The following is a 21,621-nucleotide window of genomic DNA, read 5'->3' as shown; positions in this document are numbered from 1 at the left end:
CAGTTGGTTTTGGTTAGTATGGCGAAGAGTATTTTTTAGTGATTGTCTTGTTCCCACTGGGGAGATTTCATCTCATTGTCCTGTGACCACTTAGAAAGCGTTAAAAACTTCCCAGTGGAACACCAACAGCAAAAAAAACCTGACAGAGATTCTCACCCTTCTCCATTCTGCATTAAAAGAATTATTGCTATCTGTTGTCTCGTTGGAGAGATTTAGGTTACTTCCTGTCGCAGTGTCCACAAAGAAGTAACGGAAAATCCCACGGTGGGTACAAAAACAAAAAAAAAAGCTTGGTAGAGTTTCTAACCCTCCCAAACCCTTGAAGGTTGTGCTTATACTAACTGAATTAGTGGTACCATAAATGAGTACTGAAAAGTATGGACTTTTCAAGGGACAAACATTTTCAAATCTTTAATATATGTAACTAGGGTGTTAATATAAAAGTATAATAATACATTATATTATCTTCATGCATGTTACAGTGTAATTCAATTTACATACTTTTGGGATTCTAGTTCTGGGATTATTTATGGAAGCTCAGCAGCAAATTGTTTCTGAGTTATATGTTTACAATATTAATAACTGCATTTTGTTTAAAGTATTGTTATTATTCTGTAGATTCCCCATTTACCCATAACAAAAGGCTGTTGATTGTAGGCCTCAGTGGTTGATGATTCCCATTGATATGAAAAGAAACCCTACTGCACATGTGTGGCCCAGTTGAAATGTTTTTCATGGACAGCCTGTGCTCCCAGTAGCACCGATGACATCACTGTAGATTGCGGACAGGCGAGTGGTAGATTTGGGGAAATTTCTTGGGATGGATGTCAACAATTTAGGCATTATTGTAATATACTACAGCCTGTGCTCCTAGTTTTACAGATGACATCATTGTAGATTGTAGAGATATGATTTACATTGCACCATTGGTAATTAGTAAGTAAATAAAGAAGACATGGGGTTGATTTACTAAAGGCTAATAGTCTGTGCACTGCAAGTGCACCCACAAGTCCACTTCAAGTGCACTGCAAGTGCAGTTGCTCTAGTTCTGAGGGGAACATGCAAGGAAAAAAAAAATGCATTTTTGCTTGCACATGATTGGATGATAAAAAATAAGCAGAGCTTCCCCTCATTTCAGAGCTTCCCCTCAGATCTAGAGCAACTCCACTCTCAGTGCTCTTCTAGTGCACAGTATATTTGCCTTTAGTATATCAACCTCTATGTAATAATGAGGAAAACTGTCCACATAAATCTAAATCATACCTTGGGAAGAAGAGGGGGAAGAAGAGGGGGAAGGGGAGGAGGGGAGGGATTGGGGTAAACCAGAGGGGGACAGCTGGGAAGGGTATTGCAGGTGGGGCTTGGATTCCCTAGAGTCAAGAAGTATTGTATGGGTTTTTATGAGGGTGGGCATGTCAAGGTTAAGCTCTGAAGAGAGAGATGGTAAAATGAAAAGTTTTAGGCCAGAGTATTGGGGTTAGGGAAAATCACAGACATCTTTTCTCTTTTTTAGGGAAGTATGGGCCTATCAAAACTGAGGATATAATGGCACCTTCCCCCAAATGTGAAAAATGTGCAAAAACCAGAGAAGGGCATAGGTCAGGGGTCTTCAAACTATGGCCCTCCAGCTGTTCAGGAACTACAATTCCCATCATGCCTAGTCATGTCTGTGAATATCAGAGTTTTATAATGCCTCATGGAATGTGTAGTTCTGCAACAGCTGGAGGGCCGTAGTTTGAGGATCTCTGGCATAGATCGACCTACAGAGTTGGTAGAGCTATACCCTCAGGGGGGGGGGGGGATTTAAATGTGCCTCCAAGAATATCTGTATATGCGTATGTTTATCAATATCACAGACACAAAATGTATAGTAAAAAATTAACAACAAATTTTTATTTATATATACAATATAAAATAATTGTACATCACTACATCTATAATGATCAGCAGAGTAAGCAAATTATGCAATATTTACAAACGTTCCAGCAACGTTTATATATTTGTAAATATTGCATAATTCGCTTACTCTGCTGATCATTATAGATGTAGTGATGTACAATTATTTTATATTGTATATATAAATAAAAATTTGTTGTTAATTTTTTACTATACATTTTGTGTCTGTGATATTGATAAACATACGCATATACAGATATTCTTGGAGGCACATTTAAATCCCCTCCCTGAGGGTGTAGCTCTACCAACTCTGTAGGTCGATCTATGCCCTTCTCTGGTTTTTGCACACTTTTCTCTTTTTTAATTCCACTTTCCGTTTTCCTTTTTCCCACTGGTCAAGCTCCTACAGGTTTTTATTATTGTTATTTAGTATTCTGCAGAATTCCACCAAATTTTAAATACTTGAAAATTCTGCAATAAATAAGCTATAAGAGCCGGTTCACACTACCACTACCAGAAAGTCGCCCCGTGACTTGAAGAGACTTGTTTAGAGACTTGTTTAGAGACTTGTAAGAGACTTGGAAGAGACTTGTGCACTACTTTGAAGAGACAGGCGACTTTGTCTGTGGGGAATGCCTGGCTAATCTCTTTCTTCTTCCTGGAAAGTCTGATAACAAGTCGTGTCAATTAAGATAAGGAGGCGACTCCCATTGAAGTATATGGGACAGTCGGATCACAGGTCGCCTCAAAGTAGTGCAGGACCCTTTTCTGAAGTCGGAGCAACTTCAGTAGTGCCAATTAAGACGGCACTGATTGATTAACATTGCTTTTGTTATGTCAAGCGACCTGGGGCTACACAAGTCGCCTCACAAGTCGTGCTAGTGTGAATGGGCTCTAAGAGTAAATGTTTACTTGCATTTGCATTTTGAAAGCTCCAACTACCACTAGCAAATTAAATTAACATTCTAAGAAATCACTTAGCTTATATTAAGGCTACACTTTTTTTTTCTGCACACTTTTATTATTAAGTCCTAGTTTCAGTCTATTTTGGTACTCAATTTTTGCCAACTGAATAACCATTCAAGTTGAACCTATTCTGCCCATAATGCCCTCTTCTGAACCCAGTGTTCACTAAGCCTCTCAAGTGCAATCATTTCCTCGGAACGACACTTACTGTACCATATAATACAAGCCAAATGCCTACTCTGCAGAAGAAAAGAAAGTGATGTTTTGATTTGTCTGAGCTTACCGGAATAAACTGTAAATATGAGTAAGTCACAGGGGATGGGAAATCAGCTCTATGATATATAGAGAACAGACTTGGGCTCAAGTTAGCACAGTATTTTATTGCAATCTTCATTGTCTTTGGGGACTTTTCTGTCAGTGCTAGATAGCAATGACCTAGAACCATTCTTTATAGAATAGGAATAAAGCAGAAGCATGGATGATTTATTGTCTGTTTTTCGTGCTGAATAAAATTAAACAAAATGACAGTTGAATTAAACTTCAATTCCAGACAAAACTTTTCTTTTTTTTGATAAAATGAACAAGAGTTAGAACCTCTGTCACTAGGGAGATTTCCAATCAATTCCTGTCTTTGTGTCACTGAAATAGATAAATCTCTTCAATAACAATATAAAGATCTATCCTAAGCAAAATGGGGAACGGTTAGAACCTCTGTCAAATTTTACAGCTGTGTGTTTACCAATGGGAGTGTCTGTTTCAATTCCTCCCTCCATGTCATTGGGAAAGGAAAATATTTTCAATGGCAATATAAATAACTACTTTTTAGTTAAGTAGGGAAGGGTTAGAACCTCTGTCACATTCCTATTGTTATCTTTTGATCCCACTTTCAATATTTTTATAGAGACTCACAAATAATACAGATAGAGAGACAATCATGCCTGCATAATGACAACAGTCCAATGATTCACTATATATTGTCTATTGGCTGCATAACTAGATAGACCAACTGGAATAAACACTACCACTTCACACAATAAGACCAAGAAAGCAAAGTATAAGAGAATGGAAATAACCAAGAGTCAAGAAAGAATAAAGAAGAAAAAAAAAGGAAAAAGGAAAATCAAAATAAGAGGTATGCAGAGTCTCGCCCAAGCCTGTATGTTAATCAAGCCCAGTACCATACAGCAGAGAAGAAATTCAAGGTTTAACGATCAAAAAAATAAATTCAGTGAGGAATTCCACACTTTCTCAAAATAACATGTTTTGCCATTTGAAATACTAGCTAATTTTGCATGCAACATGATCTCAGATACTTTACTGTGCTTAACTATGGTGAAGAACGCAACCAGTTTTTATACATTTTGCTATCATAATTTTGCTGCAAGTGGAATAAAAAAGATAAAAAAATTAAGAGTAATTTGATACACCTCGGGTGGAGTCATTAAGTAATGTAAATTGAGGAAGTATAGGAACCCGTACACCAGTAGTTCACACCCACACTGTACATTTTGGCAAGTGTAACAGGCACTACATACCATCTAGATTGAACTTTAAAGTTAGTTTCTATAACACCCACTATTTTTTTTTTTTTTTTTATAAAGTTGATCCTGATATTCAGATAATGTTAGACTTGGGCCAGATTTCATGATTATGGATGTCCTAAGCTGTATACAAATTATGGGGCTATTTTTGGCAGCTCAGAATCCCTAAAGGCATCTGACAGAATGAGAACAACAGCTCCCTAAAGGCTTTTTTTTTTTATTAATTTGCTCCTGCTGTTGCCTGTGGCATCGGATTCCACCCAGTCTTGAATGCCAGTGCCATAAGGTCCCATTGTGGCTTGATTGGCAGTGTCCTTAGGTCTCACCCTTCCTTGGTTTCCAGTACCATCAGATTCCACTCTGGCCTAACTGCCAGTGCCATCTGGTCCCATTGTGGCTTGATTGCTTGTGCCATCAGGATCCATCCTGGCTTGATTGTCAGTGCCATCAGGTCTCACCCTGGCTTGATTGCCAGTACCATCAGGTCCCATCCTAGTTTAATTGTCAGTACCATCAGATTCCATCCTTCTATCCTTAAATCCCTAGTAGAATTGGTTCACACTGTTTTTTGGCTTCCTTATCGCATCATGTAGGGCCTCCAGAAGAACAACTAGATAGACCTATACCATTTGCTACTCTGCATTACACATTTTTGTAGCAATATCAGAGGTTCACAAATTGTTAAAAAGTTCAGTTGAAACATAATTCATCAAACTTTTCACTTATCCTTAGTTTTTTTTTTTTTTTTTGGGGGGGGGGGGGGAGATTTCTTGCCAATTCCTGTATCTGTGTCAAGGAATTCTTAATAATGGTAATACAAACACCTATTTTTTTTAGCAAAGCAGAGAAGAGTTAGAACCTCTGTTATTGTTGTTTGTGCCACTGAAATAGGAAGTATTTTTAATAAAAACCCAAACATTGAGCGAAGATGTGAATTGTTAGGATTCTTGTCAGTTTTTTATTTCTGCCTCTGCCCCCCCCCCCCTTCTTTCTTCCTTCCTTCCCCTGTTTCACTGGGACTTCTCTTTATAAAATCAATTATTATTAGTAAAGTAGAGAAGGGTTACAATTCTGGAAAAAGAGAAATTGGCTAACGACCTTGACTCAGTCAGGGTAAGGAGCAGGATAACATTTACTTACCTTGTGGTTTGGCTACGCACAGTAAGTTCAGTACAGTAATCTGTCTTACTGTTCAGAAAAGTAGAGTAAAGAGTAAATCATAAAACAGCAGTGGTGGACAGTTTTATTGGAAATACAGACAGCCAATATATTTCAAAGACTAGTTACCTTTGACATGGAGTTATTAAACCTGTTTTTACTGCATCAGTCCTTTTGCGTTTTCTGTATTGAGATCATAAAAGTTTATGATATTTTTAGTTGACGTGAAAATGCTTACTCAGTAAATACGCATAATATCGGGAAGGAGAAGAAAGCACACTTTGGTGTAGACACATAGTGTTGGTCTTCTGCTGTCTTACAGTGAGTCGTGATCTCTGGTATATTACATGGAGCTACTTCCAGGTTTACGTGCTCTCAATCAATTCTTTGCAATATAAATGCTCTATTTGGGGTGCTCAGGTCATTTAGGCTTCATGCACACTGATCAATAAAATCAGTGCTTTTAGGGGCGTCTGGAGTTTTATTTTAATGTCTCTAAATGCCCCTCCATGCACACATATGCATTTAAAGGCAGGGACTTTTAGAGGCAGAAAAAAAAAAACCACTGCCAATGTGTCTAGGAGCAGTGGTGCTTTGGCAGAAAAAATGTGTAAAAACATGTAAATGCATAAATAAGTTATTATTCTGGCCAATGAACCTTAAAGCGGAGTTCCGGCCACAAAAAAAAATTTCAATGAACATACCCCCGGGACAGTCAGGGCTAGTGCATTCCACAATGGCTAGCCTCTGATCTGTCCCGGTTCGCACTTACCTTTTAGAAGAAATACTTACTTTTAAAATTTCTTCTCCAGCGCTGCCATCTCAGGTGTGGGCAGCTTGAAGCCAGCGCGATCCTCTTCCGCGTCCTCTTCCGTCCTCTTCGGTCCCACGATGCAGTGCACCGGCCCCGCCATCACTTCCGGGTCGGCAGCGTCATCCCTGCACAGCTTCTGGGCATGCCCAGAAGCTGTTTAGCAAGGTATGATGTGCCTGAACCGGAACTGACGCCGGGGCCGGTACAGGCGCATTGATTCCTGGGAGCGATGACGTTCAGCTCCCAGTAATCATTGCAAAGCGGAAGTGACGGCGCGGGCCGTGCGGCCGAGGGAGGAAGTGGAAGAGAGGTGAGTATTTTCTTTCTGCAATTACAAGGTAAGTAAAATAAAAAAAAAATAAAATACTAACTACCCATTTCTTTTTCAGGTGAGCTAGAGCAAGCGGATGGCCCAAAATCGACTATGTCGATTTTGTGGCCGGAACTCCGCTTTAACACCCAAGTGATTGATGCATCTAAATGCACCTGAAGGTGTTTACACATGGCAAGTGTTTTTTCTGTTTTTGTTCTGATTGAACATTGTAGCATTAGGAAAAAGTTTTATTAGTTGGCAATCCCATGTGGGGGGCACAGCAATGAGAATGTACACAGGTTATATCCCTTTTGCACTTTAAGGGTCAATTCACATGTTAAATAAGCTACTTAATGCTTTACAGGACAGGACAATTTGGGGCACATTAGATTTTTTTTTTTTGCAGTGCATGGGGGTGTATACATTTGTTGGATGAATGTCACAGGCACTTTCCTAGCTCTGGCTGCATTGTGCTTGATACTTTAATTTGTTACTATTGTCCTTAAAATGGCCATAATATACATATTTTTCTGAAATATTTAATCAGGATAATGCTTCAGTTGGCCACAAGATGGAACTGACAATCAGGAAATTAATACGCCCAGAATTCATGAGGGCTAGGCGAATTCTTGTGACATTCGTCCAAGTTTTTTTTATAGATAGATATTAGAGATGTGCTGTGCTGTGCTGTACTGAAGTGTGTTGCACTGCATGTTTATTTTGAAGGTGGATTGGGGTGCCATTCACAATAAATGGCAGTATGGCACACCAACTGACATAATCTGCATTGGAGGATGCAGTGTGGTATGAGGTATGGGTCCTTATGAACTGAAAAAGTGCATTTTTCCTACTGATAATTTGCTTTTTATATTACTATTCCATCAGTGGAAAAATAGGAAAAAAATGTATTTTTCTCTGAATAAGACAGGTACTATGATGTACAGAAAGCAACATTTTTGTCAGCTTCGTCTTACCTTATACATCCTTTGATGTGGTAGCATTTTCTGTGACTTGAGCATTACAACTCTATGCGTATTTAAGTTTATCTGACTTTTAACCAAGTGTCAACTTATCAACTATACAGCTGATAATAGTAATGGCGACTGCAGACTTCTAAGACTCTGTAGAAAAGGGATGACAAAAATCCCTAGATTATTCTTGAACGATATCTTTGTGAATGCTGTGTCATCTATTATCTGCTACATGGGTTAGATTCTGAGTGGCTGAAATGAGCACTACATTACTTTGCTCTTTTATTTCCTGGTAGTGTCTGAAAATGATAAAGACCAGCTTTCTCTTGCAGGGCTTTGTTGCTTGATATTGTTCTGCTCAGGTACGCTGGAATTATTTCACAATTCATCTGAAAGGTTCATCTCTGCTTTGGATCAAGATTATCTGTTAATATGTCCCTTTAACTTCATTGTGAAATAAGTGATTAAAAATAGAAAAAGAAAATAAATTGCAATGAGCACACTAAATTTAAAAAAACGAATATACAAGAGCTATGTACATTTTACTCCAAAAAATATATATACAATATATATATATATCTATATATATTTATATATATATATATATATATATATATATATATATATATATATATATATATATAGATATATAGATATATATAGATATATAGATATATACAGACACAGTATCTCACAAATGTGAGTACACCCCTCGCATTTTTGTAAATATTTTGTTATATCTTTTCATGTGACAACACTGAAGAAATGACACTTTTCTACAATGTAAAGTAATGAGTGTACAGCTTGTATAAGAGTCCATTCAGACTAGCGCGACTTGTCAGGCGACTTGTCAGCCTGACAAGTCGCGCTCGGTCGCTCGCCATTGATTAGCACAGGACCCGTTCTAATAGGAGCGACACAAGTCGCGCCGACTTAGAAAAAGGGTCCTGTACTACTTTGGGGCGACCTGGGAGCGACTTGCATTGACTTCCATTATGTGAAGTCCCTGCAAGTCACGCCGAAGTCGCGGTGCACGCTATGCACCGCGACTTCACAGGTCGCCCCTCGAAGTCGGATCGCGCCAGTCTGAATGGGCTTTAACAGTGTGAATTTGCTGTCCCCTCAAAACAACTCAACACACAGTCATAAACGTCTAAATCTCTGGCAACAAAAGTGAGTACACCCCTAAGTGGAAATGTCCAAATTGGGCCCAAAGTGTCATTATTTTCCAGCACTGTCTTAACCCTCTTGGGCACGGAGTTCATCAGAGCTTCACAGGCTGTCACTGGAGTCCTCTTCCACTCCTCTATGATGACATCACGGAGCTGGTGGATGTTAGAGACCTTGCGCTCCTCCACCTTCAATTTTAGGATGCCCCTCAGATGTTCAATAGGGTTTAGGTCTGGAGACATGCTTGGCCAGTCCAGCACCTTTACTCTCGGCTTCTTTAGCAAGGCAGTGGTTGTCTTGGAAGTGTGTTTGGCATTGTTATGTTGGAATACTGGCCTGCGTCCCAGTCCCTGAAGGAAGGGGATCATGCTCTTCTTCAGTATGTCACAGTACATGTTGTCATTCATGGTTCCTGCAATGAACTGTAGCTCCCCAGTGCTGGCAGCACTCATGCAGCCCCAGACCATGACACTCCCACCACCATGCTTGACTGTAGACAAGACACACTTGCGTTTGTACTCCTCACCTGGTTTCTGCCATACATGCTTTACACCATCTGAACCAAATAAGTTTATCTTGGTCTTATCAGACCATAGGACATGGTTACAATAACTCATGTCCTTAGTCTGCGCGTCTTCAGAAAATTGTTTTCAGGCTTTCTTGTGCATCCTCTTTAGAGGAGGTTTCCTTCTAGGACGACAGTCATGCAGACCAATTTGATGCAGTGTGCGGCATATGGTCTAAGCACTTATAGGCTGACGCCCCACCCCTTCAATCTCTGCAGCAATGCTGACAGCACTCATACATCTATTTCCCAAAGACAACCTCTGGATATGACGCTGAGCACATGCACTCAACTTCTTTGGTCGACCATGGTGAGGCCTGTTCTGAGTGGAACCTGTCCTGTTAAACCGCTGTATGGTCTTGGCCACCATGCTGCAGCTCAGTTACAGGATCTTGGCAATCTTAATATAGCCTAGGCCATCTTTATGAAGAGCAACAATTGTTTTTTTCAGATCCTCATAGAGTTCTTTGCCATAAGATGCCATGTGTAACTTCCAGTAACCAGCATGAGAGAGTAGGAGCGATAACACTAAATTTAACACACCTGCTCCCCATTCACACCTGAGATCTTGTAACATAATGAGTCACATGACTCCGGCTAATGGACCCAATTTGGCCCTTTTTTTTTTTTACTTAGGGGTGTACTCATTTTTGTTGCAAGCGGTTTAGACATGAATGGCTGTGTGTTGAGTTATTTTGAGGGGACAGCAAATTTACACTGTTATACAAGCTGTACACTCACTACTTTACATTGTAGCAAAGTGTCATTTCTTCAGTGTTGTCACATGAAAAGATATAATAAAATATTGGAAAAAATGTGAGGGGTGTACCCACTTTTTTGAGATACTGTATATATACAGTATTACCAAAAGTATTGGGATGCCTACCTTTACACACACATGAACTGTGAACATGGCAGCCCAGTCTTAGTCTGTAGGGTTAAATATTGAGTTGGCCCACTCTTTACAGCTTCAACTCTTCTGGGAAGGATCTCCACAAGGTTTAGGAGTGCGTCTATAGGAATGTTTGACCATTCTTCCAGAAGCGTATTTGTGAGGTCAGGCACTGATGTTGGAGAGAAGACCTGGCTCGCATTCTGCTCTCTAATCCATCCCAAAGGTGTTCTATCGGGTTGAGATCAGGACTCTGTGCAGGTAGGTCACATTCCTCACCCCAAACTCGCTCATCCATGTCTTTATGGACCTTGCTTTGTGCACTGGTGTGCAGTTATATTGTAAGAAGAAGGGCCAATCCCAAACTGTTCCCACAAAATTGGGAGCATCAAATTGCCCAAAGTGTCTGACGTCTTAAGAGTTCCCTTCACTGGAACGAAGGGTCCAAGCCCAGCCCACACCATAGTCCCCCCTCAACCAAATGATAATATTCTTAAAAGAAAAACATCTCTTATAACAAAGTGTTAAAATAATCTTTTTCACAAAAATGGAGCCTCATACAAAATATTCCATTAATGAGTCCAAGTGCATAATATCAGATAATAATAAAATGCATGAAACACATAAAAAAATCAATCATATAAAAAAGTACCAATCAATAATTTGTGAAAATGAATGTAAAGTACTAGTGACAAAGCTCATTAAAGTAAAAAAATAAAGTTTATATGAACGTGCTGAAAAGGGCTCTGTGCTCTCTGTAAACACTGAAAATGAAATGTATATATTCTTACTGCCTAAAGTACTGTTTTGTGAGATAGAACTAATTTGTCTTTTCCATCCATACATAGAATTGTATCCCAATTGATCTTTGGATAAAGGGTTCTGCCAGAAACGCGTCAAGTCTAGTTCTGGGAGACTCCATAATCTCTTGCCTTTTTTTTTTTTCTCAGTGATGTATTCTCACCGCATATTATGTTCAATGTTTTTTTATTCTTGTATGTTATTTCTTACTTGTACGTTTTCAATAAATTTATATAATTTACATTTGTGCATATACTTTTACTCTTACTTTTTTGATGGTCAATTGCCTAAAAAGTCCCGCCCCCCCGGGAACCTTCTCTCTTTCCAAGTTCATATTAGGGATGTTGGCAATTTCCATCAAGACACCATCGCCCGAGCATAATCTTTATAAACACTGAAAATGGCAAACGTGCTCCAAAAGTGTCCGTGCAATAATGCAACTTCTTACCAGAACCAAATGATCTCATGTTATAGAGATCATTAGTGCTTGCATTTTAATTCAGGGAGCCGACGCTCACAGAACAAAGATTCCCATACAGACCTATGGCACCTGTAGCTCGGATCAACAGCCAAAAGTCTGGCATTTACTAAGTTTATAGCCCTGCTTCCCAGATGAACTCCACCACTAAATATTTAATTGCATTGTTCTTAAGCTCTTGCACTGTATAGTTGATGGTAACTCTAACACACTTCCTGTCTCTGAGTGGCTACCTCACTTTTTCACAGTATTGATGGAGTGAGCCATGGTTGTCACCTTTTGCTGCTCTCCTAATATGGACTGCACACCTGTCCACCTCTCTTCATCTCCAGTACATGAGAGGCAGGGCAATTGGTAGTTCACAGAGTACAGCTAGGAAAGATATTTTTAACGCAACTTGCAGAATGTGACAAGAGCAGGTATACTCTGTCTTTGTCGACAAAAGAAGAAGAAAGCGAATGCAGCCACGTTACCTAATGATAGTAATCTGCAATGTATTGAAATTTGTTCTTGGGTTTAGTTATGCAGTACTTTAACAGCTGCCTCTTCCACTAACCCACAGCTATTGGTAGGTTTACTGTCAGTCCCAGACATCTGGGGTTAGTGGATTTCAGTGCAGGACTTTTGGCACTGACGATAAAACCTAAAGCCCCCCAAATTGTCCCCTGGAAAGTACTTTGTATCCAAAGGTAACACTGAGGGCTCCTTGATGATTCATTCATATTGACCCCATTCCCATCAGGAAGTGTGTACTGGAAAACCTCAGCATGGTGCAATTAAAAATATTTTCATTGGAAAATAATTAAAATGCCTGTAAATGCAAAGATCTGTTTTACACCTATTTTCAAAGGTAACGATACAAGAACTGACAGGACATGAAATTACTTGACATGGAACTGAACTCAAAAAGTGAAGATTTGCTACGTTAAAGGGAAAATTAATAACAATGTTAATTCTGCCTTAGCAGCCTGGAAATTAGAGTGCATTGAGGTTCCACTTATAAGGAAATGCGTCATTGTAGTGCATTGGTGTGCCATTAAAAAAAAATAGCAATCTAGCAAAATACCTAACGTGTTTTACAATAATACACACATTGCGGAACTCATAGAAGTAAATGAGTTCCTAATATAAATAGTGTAAATGAGCCCAAAAGTCCTCTAATGCTCAACCTTTCCCTTCCCTAAATTATAACCTCCCTCATAACACTTAACCCTTAACCTAAGCCTAAATGACTAAAACTAGTCATATAGCACTCAATTACAGCAATTACCCTTAGGCCACATGCACACAGATGTTTGGAGTTCACAAAATCCTAGTGTAAAATCTCTTGTGATTTCCTATGCCCAGGGTGACACAGGTGCTACACATAGCTGCCCATACAAAATAATGGCTGTTCGTTGTCACACACGTGAAGATGAAGATGGAATGTGCCTAGTGTTTACATTATAACACCACTGGGGCTCTTTTATTTAGCAGCATGGGGGAGATGCAGCCAAGAGAGTAACAGGATGGGGAGACATAAGGTGAGGAGAAGAGCAGTATGGGGGAGATGCAGCAAGGAGTGAAGTGGTTTGTGGCAATGAAAGGAACAGTGTGGAGGACATGTGGCCAGGCCTGAAGCAGTATGGGGGAGATGAGGCCAGAAAAGGAGCAGTGTAGCGAGAGATGTAGCCATGAGGAGAGAAGTCTGGAGAAAATGTGGCCAGGAGCAAGATTCTGGAGTCTAAAGGAGTTCCACCTAGAAGCAGAGAAGGCTGGGAAAGAAGCAGTCAGGAGTAGGGCAGATGCAGCCAGGAGAATAGCAGGCTGAGGGAGAGGTGACCAGAACATGAATAGTCTGCAGAAGTGGCCAGGAGCAGTGCAGTATGGGGGAGATGCAGCCAAGAACAAGCAATAAGGGGGAGATGCAGGCCAAAGAGAGAAGCAATATAGGGGAGATTCAGCTAGGAGCAAAGCTGGAAGGAGGAGCTATAGCCAGGAGAGCAGAGTAGCAATACTGGGGAGATGTGGCTAGGAAAGGAGCAGTTTGGGGAAATGCAGTCGGGAGAGAAGCGATATGGGGGATGCAACCAGGAGCATAGGAGATGCGTGTAGGGGAGGAGCAATATGGGAAATGTTGCCAGGAGAGGAGCCGTATTGGGGAGATGTGGTGAAGAGAGGAATAGAATGGGGGAGAGGTGGCCAGAAGCGGATGATTATGGGGCAGATGCAGAAAAAAAGCGTTGCAGTCTGGGAGGGATGTGGCTAAGAGAGGAGACGCAGTCAGTAGTAGAGCAGTCTGAGGGAAATAAGGTAAAGGAGGGGAGCAGTTAGGGGAATATGCAGCCACAAGAGGAGCAAAATCTGGGAGATACAGCTAGTAGCAGAGCAATCTAGAGAAAGGGAGGTCAGGAGTGGAACAGCCCAGGGAAGCTGTGACCAGGAGTGAAGCAGTATTAGGGAGATGTTGCCAGGAATCCCTGTCTCCCAGCGCGCTCCAGGGGTGTCAGACGGCTTTGCCATCTGGGATCCGATTTCCATCTCTGATTGGGTTGTCTCCCTGTGGCAGTGGCTTCCTGCTTGTCAGCGCTCCCCTCCCCCTACCGGCGGCCAAAATGGGGCTCCAGCAATTTTAACTATTAATAAACCTTGTTTATTCTGTTTACTACACTGTGGAGGTTGCGCTTGTCCTTTTCCCTTTATAGTTTTCCCTTTATCCCCTATCTGATCATTTGGCTGATTACCCATTCTGTTAAACTTGCCATCTATTAACAGGATTGGCTATGTCAGAAAATAGTAATGGGAGTGGTGTGACACCCAGTAGTACTACTATTTCAGAGAGAGGCCAGCTTCCTGCCTCCCCTGCAAAAATGGCCCCCTTATTCCTGCCACAACAATTACTCAAGTACGCTGGACCATGTCCGGTGTTAGGAGATTTAATCAACACATTGCGGGGCCTGATCCAAGCATATGGGATCCTGTTAAATCTTTGCTGGCTTTTCTCTGAAGTCAGAGCTTACAAGCAACAAAGTGACATTTTTCAAAATGCTGAATCCCTGAATAATTTCCTCCAACACCAGCAAACAATTCTCATGAGGTTGCTTGTCCGGAAACACATGCAAATTGTTGCTCAGCTATAGCAAAATTGTCTACAATATATTATGCAATTATGTCTTCACATATATGGCTGTTTTAAACTAGCCAAAGATGTGGGATTTAGATTATTTAAATAACTGTTTTACAACTTGCTAAAACTCAGAGCGGGGCATTGTCATACCCAGGGAACCTTATAGGAGATGTTGGATGTGTGCTCTGGTTGCCTTGCCTAGTGATGCTATTTAACTTGTCACAGCTATTGTGTCAGAGTGATTGCTTTTGGTAATTCCAGTCACAGAATAGCTTGGCTTCTAGAAACATTGGGGAAAGCTTCTTAGTGCGTCCTTTAGTCTGTCATTTTGGCAGTTATCCAATCCACAGAGCAACAAGGGAACAGTAATGGTAGGACTGATGATGGTTTCTCCTATTCGCTTTCTCATCAGTTGCACACCAAGTACTCCAGGCTAGGATTCTGATGTAGAAAAAAAAAAAAAGCAACTCATTGGTTTCAATGTCTACAGAAATAGCCCAGCAGACTTTTCATTCACTGGGAAACCACAAGATCGCAGTGTGGTTTGTGACATTAATGACCCTGGGAAGTGAAAGATGTATCTGCAGACAGAATGTTGCCTTGGAGGATGATTTGAAAAATGCAGCATTTAATCAATGTTCCTACAGAGGTTTCCTGGAGAGATCTGAACAATAGAAAGAAAAGGTACGCTTTGTAACGAACCTACAGAGATGTACAAAGCTATATGCTATATAATGGCTAAAACAGGGTAAGCTCTTTAATTGGAGATTATTGATAGGGATTCACTGGTTGTTGAATGTAAGTGCTATGCCAAACGAGTACAGTTCAAAATGAAATGTGTAATTACTAATAAGAAGTATAGATTTGTCCCAACACCTACAAATAATTTTTATAGCTGACAATCACAAAATGGGTAGTACAGTATTGCATTGTAAATTACTATTTTTGATAAATGAATATATTTATATGCTGCATTATCTCTGCCTCTAACATGCTAATTCTATATAAACAAATATGGTCTGTGCTCCTATCTAGACCTATACTTGCTGCTTCTAGTGCTAAATGAATGACTGCCCACAAACAATACAATTAACATTTGCACAGCACTAAAATTCCAGCTAAATGTGTATACGGTATACATGAATCCAATGAGGAAAAATCTGCAAAAAAACATATAATCAAAAAAGTAAACTCCTTAAACTTGTGTCATAATTAAAAAGGTGTCACAATATTTATTCCAATGCCCATATGCATGTGTCTTATTGTTTATATCAATAAGAATAGTCAGTCGTTAAAGTGAAATGCTCTAGTCTTGTTCATCTATCATCCAAAATCTCCACCTGAAACAGATAAATGCACCAGATACTGATGACCACACAAATACAATGGTCAAATGGGCTTAATATCAGCAATACATATGGCTTTTTCCTGGTTATAAGTTCTATTTTCATCATAAATCTGTCCAGAAATCAGTAAATTCAGGTGTCATGCATAGTACAGGTGTCGGGTTTAAGTATTGTACTGAATAAGAGGGCTGAGAGTATAAAAACATACAGGGTGAAGCAACCACAGCATGTAAAGTACAGAGTGCAGAATCCAGGAGTATGTAACGTATAGAGTGCAGGGGTCAAGAGTATGTATTTTCCTGAGGACAGGGGTCATGAGTATGTATGTTAATGGTTTCAGGGGTCAGAAGTTTGTTACGTACAGAGTGCAGGGGTCAGAAGTGCCCTATGTGGGTACAGGGTTCAGGTGTATGTGAGCATTCAAGATCAAAAGTACAGTCCAGTGCACAGCTCCCCTCTGATTTACTATATTACACTAACACCTCCTTATTCATAGCACAATAATACCCCCATGAGATACTTTGAAGGCACACAAACTCTTACACATACATTCACACACATGCACACACATACACACACACACACACCACCCATCACTTATTGTTCTAGCCATTCAATCCCTTTGGTGACATGGCTTGCTGTCCCTCAAACCTCTTCAGTTTCCCATGTTTTCAGACACGAAAGTGCGCATGAGTGTTTAGGAGGAGTGACATCACACATGTATTTTTTAATGCCACCATCCTCATGCCAAAACAAAACTGTGGCCATTTGAAACCAACGGTGAGCAGCCGCAGCAACAGCTAAGATGGGCAGCAGTGGCCTTGGCACCCAGGCAAGCATGTAGGAGTTCCCAGTGTTATATATATATACTTTAACTAATTTATAGTTATTTATTATATTATAATTTATGATTTTGTGTTTCAAACTTTTTCATACCCGAGATGTTATAAAGAAGAACGCACAGTAAAAAAAAAACATATGTAAATAGTTGGTTTGTGGCTGCTCGTCCTTAAGAATTACTAGCAAAATAATGGTACTGCTTTCAGCACCTAAAATCGGAAACAATCATACCGCCAGGGAGGTTAAAGAGCTTTACTCAATGAAGGAGAGGTCAGAAGGGGGCTTTTCCCCATTGGATCATCTTTAGCGCAGCTGAGCCAAGAGACCCAAAGCTTTTAACCCCCACAGCACAGAAAGTTCAGCAGTGGGAAGAGAACAGGGTAACCCTGCAGTGAAGATTTCTACCGAATCCATCGGCCTTCACATTGTGGGACATACTTCATTACAGGTATGTAATGTAACCAAAGCTGTAGGTTAAAAATGTTTTTAGCTAAACTGCAGCTTTAACCACTTCCGCCCCGCCCACCGTACATTTACTGCGGCACCCTGCCGCTTACAGGCAAAGCGACGTACACCTACGTCGCTCGCCCACGAGACTGTAGAGGGTGAGCGCACACCGCCAGGGGTGCGCTCCCGCCCCCGCTTGTTCCCTGGGGAGCCAGCCGTCTGTCATTCTCCCTGAAGTAAGCACAGAGGCTATCTGATCCTGCTATATAGGATCACACGTCTCTGTGGTTACTTCACTAGCCACACCCCTTGACAGTTAGAATCACGCCCCTAGTGACACACTTAACCCCTTGATTACCAATAAAGTTAACCCCTTCCCTGCCAGTGTAATTTTTACAGTAACAGTGCATATTTATAGCACTGATTACTGTAGTAATGTCACTGGTACCCCCAAAAGTGTCAAAAATGTCAGTCAGGGGTCTGATCTGTCCGCCGCAATGTCGCAGTCCCACAAAACAAATCGCAGATTGCCGCCATTAGTAGTTTAAAAAAAAAAACAATAAAAATGACATTCCTGTAGTTAGTAAACGCAATAACTTTTGCGCAATCCAATCAAAATATGCTTATTGCAATTTTTTTTTACCAAAAATATGTATCAGAAAACAAATTGGCCTAAAATGTTAAAAAAATTTAGATTTTTACTTTTTTTTTTTTGAGAATTTCATATAAAAAAATGAGAAAATATTATTTTTTCAAAATTGTCGCTATTTTTTTGTTTATAGTGCACAAAATAAAAATCGCACAGGGGATCAAATACCACCAAAGGAAAGCTCTGTTTGTGGGAAAAAAATTACGTCAATTTCATTTGGGTACAGTGTCACACGACCGCGCAATTGTCAGTTAAAATAACGCAGTGCCGAATCGCAAAATAGGGCCTGGTCATTGAGCAGCCAGATCCTGCGGGGCTAAAGTGGTTAAAGTTGATCTTTCAATAAAATCATTAGAACACATGCCTTTAATAATCCTATCATATTTTTGACGAAAAGTACCTCTTTTTGCTGTGTGTAAAAAATTAGTCTGCTAAGCTCCATTATGTTCCAGTTTAAGGAATGTAGACCTGGCTGTCAATTTAACATCATTAGAGACTCCAGACAGACTATTGCTTTCAACCAGACAGAGCTTATCAGTATCATATATGTGTGAGAGATATAGTCCAACCCAATTTAGACAGCAGTTGAAAAAAAAGTGTTGCATTTTTTTTTTTGGGAGTTTCTTAAAATGATACTAAAGTCTTGTTTTTTTTGGGGTGGCGGGACAGGGGTATAAGGTACTTTGCCCAACTGTTTGAGGGCTCTGTGCTTAAGCCTTTTGACCGCCTTCAGTCTGAATTTAATCTCCCTCGCCAACACTTCTATCGCTACCTCCAACTGCGCCATGCCCTTCAGACCCAGCAGCGACTGTCCCCCATACGACAGGCGGACCAGACGATTGTGAACTCAGTGATTAGGGCTCAAGATAAACGGGGACTGATCTCCCTTAGGTACCAATGGCTTCTCTCGTGTATACAGGACCCGGCCTCCTTGCGGTGTAGAGCGGCATGGGAAATGGATCTGGGGGATATTGGCGGAGATCAGTGGGATCAGGCCTTAGAGGCCCTTCCCTCGGTGTCTCTGTCGGCTTCCCACAAGCTTTCCCAGCTCTTTATACTCCATAGGACGTATCGTACCCCAGTCCTCCTGCATAAGTGGGGTAGGCGGGATACGCCTCTTTGCCCTAAATGTGATTCCCACAGGGGAGATTTCATACATCTGCTGTGGCGCTGCCCGAAGTTGGTTAGGTATTGGACTCAGGTCACACAATGCATTTCACAAGTTGCCCATGCACCTATACCGGTTGACCCTCTGGTGTGTCTGTTGGGCATACTAGACCCGGAACCGTTTACCCCTGGTGCATATATAATGGTGCATAGGCTATTATACTTGGCCAGGAAACTGATTGCTAACTATTGGATGAGTCCAACGATTCCTACATTGGCACAGTGGGTGGCACGAGTCAATTATTTTCTGCTAAGAGAACAGCTAGCGTATCGCCATCGTAATGCAGCCACAAAGTTTTATAAAATCTGGCAGGATTGGTTGGATTGCCCGGGACTAGCACCTGCACAGCTGCTTATGTATCGTATTCTGCAGGCTTAGTTTGTTGGTAGACATCCTGGCTGTAATGGGGTCTTTCTCACCTGAACTCCTATTTTCCCTTTCTTCCTCTTTCTTCCCTTCCTGTATTCCCCTTTCTTTTTCTCCTTCTCTCTGTTCGACCCATTCCCCCTTTTTTTTTTTCCCTCCCTCTCTTGTTGTCCTTCTGGGAACTGGGCTCCTCCGTTCCTTTACTGTGGTGGAGACCTGTTCCCGGTATCTCTCTATCCCTTGGATTCTGATATGGGTATGATGGCCACGTGGGCGTGGTGCTCTCGGGGGGTGTCACTTTCACACGGTTGCTGTGGGGAGGTTTCTTCCTGCGCTTATGCCGAACCCTGTTTATCCTGATACATTGCTGCTTTGGTTTATGTTTATATCGGCCTAAGTAGGTTCGGCCATTTCTATTATCTTAACACTACTGTAATTATTCCTGTTTTTGTATTGCTCTATGCTGTTTCTTCTCACCAAGAGATGTGACCCCTGCGAGGGTGCGGTATTTTTCAACATGTATGTATGTACCCGATTGTCATTGCTGTCAATGTTTTCACCCGTTCCCTTCCCTTCTCTGTTTTTTGTTTTTTTTGTTTTTAATAAACACCTTTTGGATTTAAAAAAAAAAGTCTTGTTTTTTCCTTAAAAATAAACTTATCATACTTACCTGCTCTGGTTTTGCACACAGCACCCCAGATTCTCCTCTTTCCGGGTCCCTCTTTGGCGCTCCTGGAACCTCCCTCCTGTTGAGTGCCCCCACAGCAAGCAGCTGGCAATGGGGGGCATCCGAGCTGAGCCACAACTCTGTGTGTGTCTATTCAGACATGGAGCAGTGGCCTGGCCCTGCCCCCTCACTCTCTCCTCATTGGCTCACTGACTTTGACAGCAGCAGGAGCTAATGGCGCTATGCTGCTGTCTCAGCCAACTAGGAGAGAAAGTCCTGGACGGCCAAGGCACTCGTGCACATCGCTGGATCAAGATGGGGCCCAGGTAAGTATTAGGGGCTGCACACAGAAGTCTTTTTAGCCTAATGCATAGAATGCAATGAGATAAAAAATCTGACTTTACAACCACCTAAAGCTAATTCAATATTGTAAGCTTTTTTTATTGGCTACTTATAGGGCTTTTTTTAAAGTTTGCTAGCAATTTGCTTCAAGCCCCTATTACTCATAGACATTAGTCTGCGGTGCCTGGCACCAAATGCAGCCATTGAATGGTTTGAGTGACCTTTGACATTACATGTTTTATAGCAGTATTGGAATCATATTAAATTATATCTCTTTGTATATCCTTCTATGTCTGCCTCAATTTTCTGTTTCATTTCACCAGTCTATCCATCCATCTGCCTGTGTCACTTTGTCAGGGAGTCAGTAATACATTTATAATAAGGCCTGGGTTTTATTTTTCCTTCTGTCTAATGTTTCTTATTGGCTTGTGCTGAAAAGACTCCCAGAAGTGAATATGTAAAAGGTGGATCTCCATCGCTATGGGCATATCAGCAGAGCAGTGGAATAATTCTGATTGATTGATTCTGCAATGCAGAGTTCACACAAAACTGCAACAAATAGATGTTTTTTTCTTTTTATCATGCTGTTGCTGTATAAAACCGCAGTATGCCAAATGTTTACTATAAACAGGATCTTCAATATTACACTGAACATCTACTTTGAAGCAGGCTGCAGATTGATGCTGCATTTGTTTAATTTTTGTTACATAGTTAAATAGTTAAAGAGGTTGAAAAAATACACTAGTCCCTTTTATGGAAAAAAAACACCAGTCCATCCAGTTCAACCTATGATGTGTGTGTGTGTTTGCTGCTATTCATACACTGTATACGCTGTATGTTGTGGTCTTTAAGGTGCCCATCTAATAGTTTTTTGAAACTATTGGTGCTCCTTGCTGATACCCCTGCTTGTGGAAGAGAATTTCACATCCTTACTGCTCTACCAGTAAAGAACCCCATAAACAGTTGAAGTTAAACCGCTTTTCTTCTAGTTTTAGTGAGTGGCCACATGTCTTATTGAATTCCCTTTCTCTGAAAAGTTTTTCCCCTATGCTAGGGTCACCAGTACAGTATTTGTACATTGATATCATATCTCCTCTCAAGCATCTCTTCTCCAGAGAGAATAAG

This window comes from Pelophylax lessonae (genome assembly GCF_965119305.1).
Source record: "Pelophylax lessonae genome assembly, chromosome: 1".
Classification (NCBI taxonomy): Eukaryota; Metazoa; Chordata; class Amphibia; order Anura; family Ranidae; genus Pelophylax; species Pelophylax lessonae.
The sequence above is the reverse complement of the archived record's forward strand: the minus strand, read 5'-3'. Positions refer to the sequence as shown.